The sequence below is a fragment of the Anser anser genome (genome assembly GCF_964211835.1).
Source record: "Anser anser genome assembly, chromosome: 7".
Taxonomy (NCBI): domain Eukaryota; kingdom Metazoa; phylum Chordata; class Aves; order Anseriformes; family Anatidae; genus Anser; species Anser anser.
Window position 1 is genome coordinate 12,407,852 of NC_139727.1, and position 8,983 is coordinate 12,416,834.

Genomic DNA, 8,983 nt, shown 5'->3' on the forward strand with positions numbered 1-8,983 from the left:
ATGAGAAACAGGCATTGCAGACTACAAGTGTCAATTAGGTACTGGTTCCACTGGGAAATGACATTTTCACATTGTTTCTGCCTTCTGGTTTGCTGTTGATAAATCTGGGCTTAGAAAAGTTATCTTCTAGGTACATGCATTCTTGATGTCTTTCCTATGTAGGCCTGTCAGCACAGGCATATCACAGCTAAACTTGTTTGTCCATATCATTTGTAATTAATCAAAAAGTTAAAACACTGTAATAAAAATATCCATTTGCTTCCTCACTTACTGCAAATCTGGGGTATTCCACTGTCAGAAAGGAGTAGCAATTCCAGAAATCTCTGGCTTCTGGCACCAAAAAAAATATTTCAGTGAGATCTGAACTGTGATTGACAGATAGGTGCAAAGCAGCCCTGAAAGTCTCTCTTATAGATTGTAAATTGCATTGCCTTTGCAAAAAGAAAAGGAGTTGGAATGACTGGGAGGCAAAACATCCAGCAAGTGCTTTACAAAGTCTGGTGAATTCCAAAAACTGAGCATAATGTCACACGCTTCCAAAAGTGCTTTCTAGGAACTTGACTCTTCCTTAATAACACAGCCTCTCCTATGTTAGGCATGTAATTGCTGTGAAAGTGCAGTGGTCCTACTGTCTAGCAAAGATAGGATCAGAAGAGAAGTATCATCCCTGACAACACTCTGCTGCAAGAGCGGCTTTCAGGGATGGGAGATGCTCTGTTCCAAACCCCACAGAAGACAGACTTAAAAGGTTTTGAGCTCAGTGCTGAAGCCTTTGCAACAATAACAAATCAGTCCATACAGAGACCTAGTTTATGAAAAATGGCTGATTGACTCCCGAGTGGCTGAAACAGTGCAGCTGAAATTGAAATTTGATCTTCTAATTCTATCTCCATATACTATTGTAATCCCATCTGTCTCCTTTCACCACTCACTCCTGGACTCCTCCAGCCTGAGATTTCTTTTTTCGCTTAACCCGACACTCACATCCAAAATCAGAAAAGAAACCTCTTCTTGCAACCTGTGGTGTCATGTCATTGTGCTTCCTGAGGATGAAAACACCCTCCTGCACCAGCACCCGGATCACTGGAATGCAGTGCCATCAACACTACAATGGATGTTTCTGTTGCTTCTGCATTCCAAATGGACTGTGAATTTGACAAGCTCCTGTCATAATGGCAAATATTTCCAACAAATTTCAGAGCTAATATATTCTGATCCCTACAGAGCAAATTTTGAAAAAGAAAAGTATATTAATGTACAGCTCAGGATTGGATAAAAAAGGCAGAGCTCTCTGCAGAGAGGAATGTAACAGGGAACATACGAAGACAGAGGAAACTGATTTTCAAAACGTTCAAACATACGTTGTGCCTAAAGCAAAGCTAACATTTCCTCTTCCCAAATGCCATGAAATTGCAAGGAAACTTGGGAACACGTAGCTGAATTAGAGCCCTCGAAGACTTTGGCAGAAGGCCTGTTCAGTTACTGACAAATTAAAAGTTTAGAGTTTCCCTGCAACATCTCCCCACCTCCCCACTGTCACAGAAAACAGGAAAGCCTGACTAAGTCCCATGCATATCAGTAGGTGTTGGAAAGTAACAAAACACTTGTTGACTCGGAAAAGGCAAGCAGGCATGGACAGAACCAGAGAAAAGCCACAGAAACCCTCCACGAAGAAGGAATAAAATCTGCAGATTCAGAGCCGTGCGGGAATGACAGACGGTGTTCCAGTAAGGCAGGCTCACCTGTGAGTTGTTCTTGCTCTCCAGGGACCACATAGTAAGGGATTCTTGGCTAAGTATCACTGTGGTAGAAATGCAAACACAGTTACGTAATGGGATTTTTCCTCGTAAGTGCTGCCATTGTGCAGAACACAATTAAAATAAACTTTGCAAGGAAATGGAAGTTCAATATGCTGTGCAGCAGAAGACAGCATCTTTTTATGCAGTCAGCAGCCTATGCTGTTTTGTTTAGTTACAGCCTCCAGATAACTGTGTTTCTGCACTTGCGGACAGCCAAAATTAAGCCTTTATATTGTGGGACTGACACTGATTGGCTAGTGAAATACTTCGCTGACCAAGGTTTTGATTTGGAGTTTGCTCCTTTCATTAATCCAAGATAACCGCAGTGCATTTGGTGTTCGGATCTAGCACTCTGTGCATGCTTTTGGGAAACAGGAGCTACCAACACTCCTGGGTCTGGTCTGGCCTAACACCTCTCGGCCTGACAGTAAAAGCCAGTTCTGCTTTTTATTTTACTAGACTTCAAATTATGTCAAAGATGTCAGCAGTCAAAAGTGTCACTTATAATATGGGATTCAAAAATAAGTGAGCACTTCTATGTAGCATTGTTTATGGAGCTAAATGGTCATGCACAACTTACACATATGCTCTTACATTGGGACCAGATGTTCACATTGCTAGATTTACATGTCTGCTGAACTTGACAGCAGGGCATGATAAATATGATACAAGACTAGTCTTTAAGTTCCTCTCTCACATTTCCGCCTATCGCAACACATCTACAAGGGTCTTCTCAGTCAAAAAAGGAAGAGATGTTATGCTACCTAGAAAGTGGTATAAAAGTATAATACAGAAGTTTAAATTGCTAGCTATGAATGCATACCAGGCTTTCACCAGAAGGGACACACTGCCAAGGTCATCCTTCTCCGGGAGAACATTACTTTCCCTGGAACTACCAGGCATGAAGAATGCTTCAAAAAAGCATTTAGGCCCATGCATAGTTTGAAGTGTGTGCAGAAGTCCCTATCACCATTATAGCTGCTCAGATCCTTTAGGTACGCACATTTTAGTGCTTTGATGGACTTGAATGTCATTAAATTAGAAAGTGTTTTTTTGAGATTGCCTCAGCAACCACCAGTTGCATTTTTGTTTCAGCCCTACACTTGACATCTGAATAAGCAGATGGAAATAAAAAAGAGTACTTCTCATAAAAAAAAGTGTCCTATTACTATGTTTAACAAGACAAAAAATATTAGAAAAATTCAAAGGTACTCACCATATGCTGCATACAATCTACAAATGTTGACCTTGAATCAGCACAAGCAGTTCAAAAACGCTGGTTAAAAATGAATCAAGCTGAAAAGTCTTAGAAAACTCAGTCCTAACATGAGCTGCTACTTCTGGTTTTGCATAATAATAATCAGTAGTTAATTTTCTTTTCTTTAAAAGAGAAAATTGATAGGGTGAGGAAAGGAAGTGTTTACTTATTTTCAGCCATCTTTCCTCTGAATAAAATCAGCCATGCTTTCTAGAATACCATGCCTCCTCCTCTTTCTCACTACTAAGACTGCCATCTTTTACTTAGGCAGACAGACAAGGAGGGAGCATATGGCCTATTTTGCTATGATGAAAAGCCTGCAATTACAGCAAAGAATTCCCATCATAATACTGTGAAAGCAGCACCACAAAGCTTTCATCTGAGTGCTGCTTCAGGTCACTCACCCCTCTTCCTTCAAACCCTGCAGGCCTCTGCTCACAAGCAAGAGAAGTTATTACTTCCCTATTCCAGTCAATAAAGAGTTGACTTTTTAGACTGGCTCTTACAAACTATACACTTTGTAAGGCACAAAAACAACATATGAACACACCTACTAATATGATTACAGTTACCAGTTTCTGCCTGCACCTGTGCAAGGCACACACACATTAAAGCAGTTATTCAACACAAACCATCCTTTGTGGTTCTGATTATTCCTGAGCTGCAAATAGTGCACTGAGGTGAAACGTTGCCTTTCCTATAAAGATCCTCCAGGGGCTTGTAATAGCTTCTGAAACCCATGCCAATCTGAATTCAACACACTGTCCTTACCTTATAGGCTTGTCAGACTCATTAGCAAGTTTTTAACTCCCCTTACTGTGGCTGTTCTGCGGGGTATCACAGTATCACAGTATCACAGATTTCTAGGTTGGAAGAGACCTCAAGATCATCGAGTCCAACCTCCGACCTAACACTAAGTACTCCACTAAACCATATCGCTAAGCTCTACATCTAAACGTCTTTTAAAGACCTCCAGGGATGGTGACTCCACCACCTCCCTGGGCAGCCCGTTCCAATGCTTAATAACCCTTTCGGTAAAGAAGTACTTCCTAACATCCAACCTAAAACTCCCCTGTCGCAACTTTCGCCCATTCCCCCTCGTCCTGTCACCAGGCACGTAGGAGAACAGACCAACCCCCACCTCTTTACAGCCTCCTTTAAGGTAACTGTAGAGAGCGATAAGGTCGCCCCTGAGCCTCCTCTTCTCCAGATTGAACAATCCCAGCTCCCTCAGCCGCTCCTCGTAAGACTTGTTCTCCAGACCCCTCACCAGCTTGGTCGCCCTTCTCTGGACTCGCTCGAGCACGTCCATGTCCTTCCTGTAGCGAGGGGCCCAAAACTGAACACAGTACTCGAGGTGCGGCCTCACCAGAGCCGAGTACAGGGGCACAATCACTTCCCTCGACCTGCTGGCCACACTGCTTCTTATACAGGCCAGGATGCTGTTGGCCTTCTTGGCCACCTGAGCACACTGCTGGCTCATATTCAGCCGACTATCAACCAGTACTCCCAGGTCCTTCTCGGCCAGGCAGCTTTCCAGCCACTCATCTCCCAGCCTGTAGCTCTGCTTGGGGTTGTTACGCCCCAGATGCAGGACCCGGCACTTGGCCTTGTTGAACTTCATACCGTTGACCTCAGCCCATCGGTCCAGCCTATCCAGATCCTCCTGCAGAGCCTTCCTTCCCTCGAGCAGATCAACACACACACCTAACTTGGTGTTTGCAAACTTACTGAGGGTGCACTCGATCCCCTCATCCAGGTCATCGATAAAGATATTAAAGAGAACCGGCCCCAGTACTGAGCCCTGGGGGACTCCACTAGTGACCGGCCTCCAACTGGATTTGGCTCCATTCACCACAACTCTCTGGGCCCGGCCATCCAGCCAGTTTCTAACCCAGCGAAGCGTACGCCAGTCCAAGCCCCGAGCAGCCAGTTTCTTGAGGAGAATGTTGTGGGGAACTGTGTCAAAAGCCTTACTGAGGTCAAGGTAAACCACATCCACAGCCTTTCCCTCATCCACCAAGTGCGTCACTTGGTCATAGAAGGAGATCAGGTTCGTCAAGCAGGACCTGCCTTTCATAAACCCGTGCTGACTGGGCCTGATCGCCTGCTTGCCCTGCAAGTGCCGCGTGATGACACTCAAGATAATCTGCTCCATGAGCTTCCCTGGCACTGAGGTCAAACTAACAGGCCTATAGTTCCCCGGGTCTGCCCTGCGGCCCTTCTTATAGATGGGCGTCACATTGGCTAGCCGCCAGTCAACTGGGACCTCCCCCGATAGCCAGGACTTCCGATAAATGATGGTAAGCGGCTCGGCCAGCTCCTCCGCCAGTTCTTTCAGTACCCTCGGGTGCATCCCATCCGGCCCCAGTATAAGCAACTTCATATCACTGGTAATGTTCTCTAAGCATTTTGATGCTAACGTTGCTTTCCCTATTGATTCTGCTCACTTGGCAACATTGATTTTTTTTTCTTTTCCACATTCCTATTGTGATGGGGAAGCCACACCATTTGCATAAGCTCCTTTTTTATGCCCCAAGTTCAGCTGGGGACAAGCAGGCACTGTGCTGCTAGCGGAGTTACCCGAGGCAGATAAAAAGGGTCCAGAGAGAGTAACTGATGCAGCTGGCCTGCTTACTACACAGAAAGGGCAACTCAAATACATATAATATAAATACATATATATTTCTATACATAAAATACTTCTCAGCAAAGAGTATTATTCCTTTCCGTGTTAAAAAAAAAAAATCAATCTTGCTTTATGAAAAAGATTGTACAGAGAGCACCTTCAGGTATGGTCACAGCATGTCACAGCTGTCCTCTGGTGGCCCATACCTAATGGATAGTATTCAAGCTGTTCAAGTCTATGCCAAGACCAGAGCAAAGTCAGTCTCAAATCAGGGAGCCATAAGTCCCTCTGCAGTCTTTTATGTGTACCCAGTGAAAACTGAGGGCATCTGTGAACCTTGCCTGAAAGACCTTGAAAAAGTTTCCTCTAGTTTTGAAAGTAGCCAAATCGCATTGTAATTGAGAAAATACAGAATAGGTCCAGCCTGTTCGGATGTGTCTCTTTTTACCATTTTCAAGCCTTTTCCAGTAGCATACACTGTCAACGCAGAGATATGGGAGCGTGAAAGCATCATCACCTCTCTGTCTAGTTTTTAGAAAAGGGAACAAACAGTATTATCCCAGAATTTTTTACAGAGACTGGTATACAAGATGAATCACAGAAATTCCCAGAATATACTAAATACTACAGCATAGCCTGAGCTCTGGAGAATGTAGTCATTGCGTCCTGTACTCTCCCGTAGTACAGCTTTTCTGTGAATTTATCTGCTACCTTTCAGAAACTTACAAGGCTGATACTGCAGCCATTGAACCTTTTGAACACCCTGAAGCAACTAGAAAAACTTACCAATTGTTTTAAAAATGGCAGCAAAAATTCAATAGTCTTGATTTGTTCCAAGAAAGACTTGGCTGTAACAAAATTCCCACTGACTGCAAAGGGAACATCAACATACAGCCCTCCCTACCTAAAAGCACAGTCCTGGTGCGTGGCCAGGGGATCTGTACCTTAAAATACTTCACAAGAAACACACAATACAACAATTAAACAGGTCTTTAACGTGATGGAAAATTTCCTTCTATTTAAAATAGGTGGTTTAATTTTCTCTCTCAGATGGCTAATAAAAAGCTTGAAAAACATAGTTATTGGGGCTATAAGAAAAAAAAAAAGCCTTTGAAATTCTAAGATTTTGTTTTAAAATGTACTTTTTGCCCTTATGCCTCTGGAAAGTCAATTTTTTATTGCTTTTAACTACCCCAAGATGCAATTTCTTGCTGTGCTTCCAGGTTCCACCCAGTCAGTCCATGCAGTAGTACTGCAGGAGCAGACCCACGCATGCCTTTCCACACATGCTATCTTTGTTAATTCCAGTAATGCAATCCCAGAAATATATTACCACTCCATCACCACCAGTCATGTCTCTAGGTGCTCCTAAACACTTCAGCCACAGAAGCTGCAGCTTTGTAAAAGGATGCTTACTGTAATATCAAAGAACTGCACAATTCACATCACTACTGGCAGAGGTGAAGGAGACTGAATGGGGAAAAGCACATGAGACAGCCATGTAAGAGTCAGGCAGTTACTCTGAACACTGTCATAATTTTTCAAAGTTGCAACATACACTTAGGATTGTAGGCAGCTAGTTGTTTTTTTTCCAGCATGGATGCAAAAGGTCCCTGTTAATAATATTCCATTTTCAAGACCGTTTTTGCAAACAGAATAAAACCATAGCGATACAAAGTTAGTTTTCCATATTATGTAAAAATATACAGTAGATATAAAATACACAGTAGCTGATCTGAAAGCTATTCCCATTTACTGCAGCATATCTTTACATGCTCTGTTCCTGCAGCAATCTTTTCAGTGTGTAAAACACAGGGGTTACTTGAAATGAATATTGTTAATTTAAAATGACATTAATAAGCTATTAGAGCAGAAAGGTAAGCATACTGTGACTTAAACAGATCAGTCAATGAAGGCAAGCAGCAGCCTGGAGATGTTTTCTGGAACAGGGACTCTGCTGGTGGGAGCCATTTCGTTCTGAAGTGACAAGATTTATGCAGTTATCCTTCTCTAATGTAAACTCCTTGCAGCTTAGGGGCATTCTGTACCTTTCCGAGCCTCCCGCATTGTTGCCAGCGTACAAATACAGCAGCTCCTGTGTCAGATTAACCCTAAGCAGCAAAACCCCAAGGAGGGCTGTCTGCACAGATGCCAATGCCGACAAAAAGGAGCTGGCAGGGAGCGGCTGGATGCCAGATGGGGCCAATGCATCTCCTTTTCCATTAGGACTTTAATGCTTCTGTGTGTCGCAATCTTTCTTTCTTCTATATCCACCCCCCTCCTGCATTTATTCTGATCAACCCACTTGGGCAAACGAGATCAGATTTTAATGGTTATTCAAAGATAAAAGGTCAAGAACATTTCTGAACATCTCACTTCCACCGGAATATGCTTTAGGAAAGCAAGAAGTTTTGCAGAAGAAAATTCTTTTAGCAAAAGATTTCAGTAGCAATTATCAGAATATTTTCTTTCAGTAAGGTCAGGAGGGGTCTGTGTCTACTACTTGCTTAACTAATGGTAAATAAAATGGGAGAAATAATCCAACTCTCAAAGGAACTGCAGACCCAGGTACTTTGAAACACCCCCACCACCTTTCTGCATCTTTAAAAATGTACCAATTATCTCTCTGTCAGTAATCTTTTCCTCTTCTTCGTTCTTGCTGATCCTCTGGGAGGAATGACTATTATATAGGGATAAGAGCATTCCCAGGTGTTTTTTTTTTTTATATTTTTTATTTTATTTTATTTTTTACAGATACCTGTATATTTGAATAAGTAGCACATTTGAGTAAGCAGCACATTTTTAAATATTTGAAAGTTATCTTGTTGATTTGCTCTGGATAGTAGATAGCAAAACTCTACCTCCTGCACTAAGCTTAGTTTCTATTTTAAATAATCCAACAGAATCTTTTTCTTCCACCTCCCCATTGCTTCTTTTTAATATTTAATGGGAAAGGAAAATCCCTCTTGGGCAATTAAATGTGAAGTACAATAAACATAATTTTATATTGTTATATTATTAATCTAAAATGAAGGGGCATACATTAAACTGTACAGTACAGCAGAAATAAAACCGATTTAGAGAAATTCACACAGTAGAGGTGTCTGGAGATAACTTCTTCTGAATGTTGTGAGGCAAAATATATCGTGATGCTTGGACAAATTCCAACCTCCAAAGAAAATAAAGACAGAAATAAGCATGTGTTTTAAAGTGTCTACAAAAACTGTCAAATGGTGATTTATTATGAATGTTATATAAAAACTGGGGGAAAATGTATTACAGAAGATTAGCTCCTTT

The 8,983-nt window shown here is 42.2% G+C and overlaps 1 protein-coding gene across 7 annotated transcripts in view; it reads right to left on the reverse strand.

Annotated features, from left to right (window-relative positions):
• LOC310902580 (uncharacterized protein) overlaps positions 1-8,983 on the reverse strand; it is a 522,528-nt gene that overhangs the window by 416,296 nt on the left and 97,249 nt on the right. Inside the window, exons 2-3 of one of the 7 annotated variants that reach the window (XR_014586808.1) lie at positions 3,016-3,046; positions 1,743-1,801 (exon numbers count right to left, since the gene is read on the reverse strand). The exons of 5 other annotated variants lie outside the window; for them this stretch is intronic. The gene's annotated coding sequence lies outside the window, so the exon portion shown is untranslated. The remainder of the gene's footprint in view (positions 1-1,742; positions 1,802-3,015; positions 3,047-8,983) is intronic. One more of the 7 variants, XR_014586807.1, reaches the window with a different exon arrangement.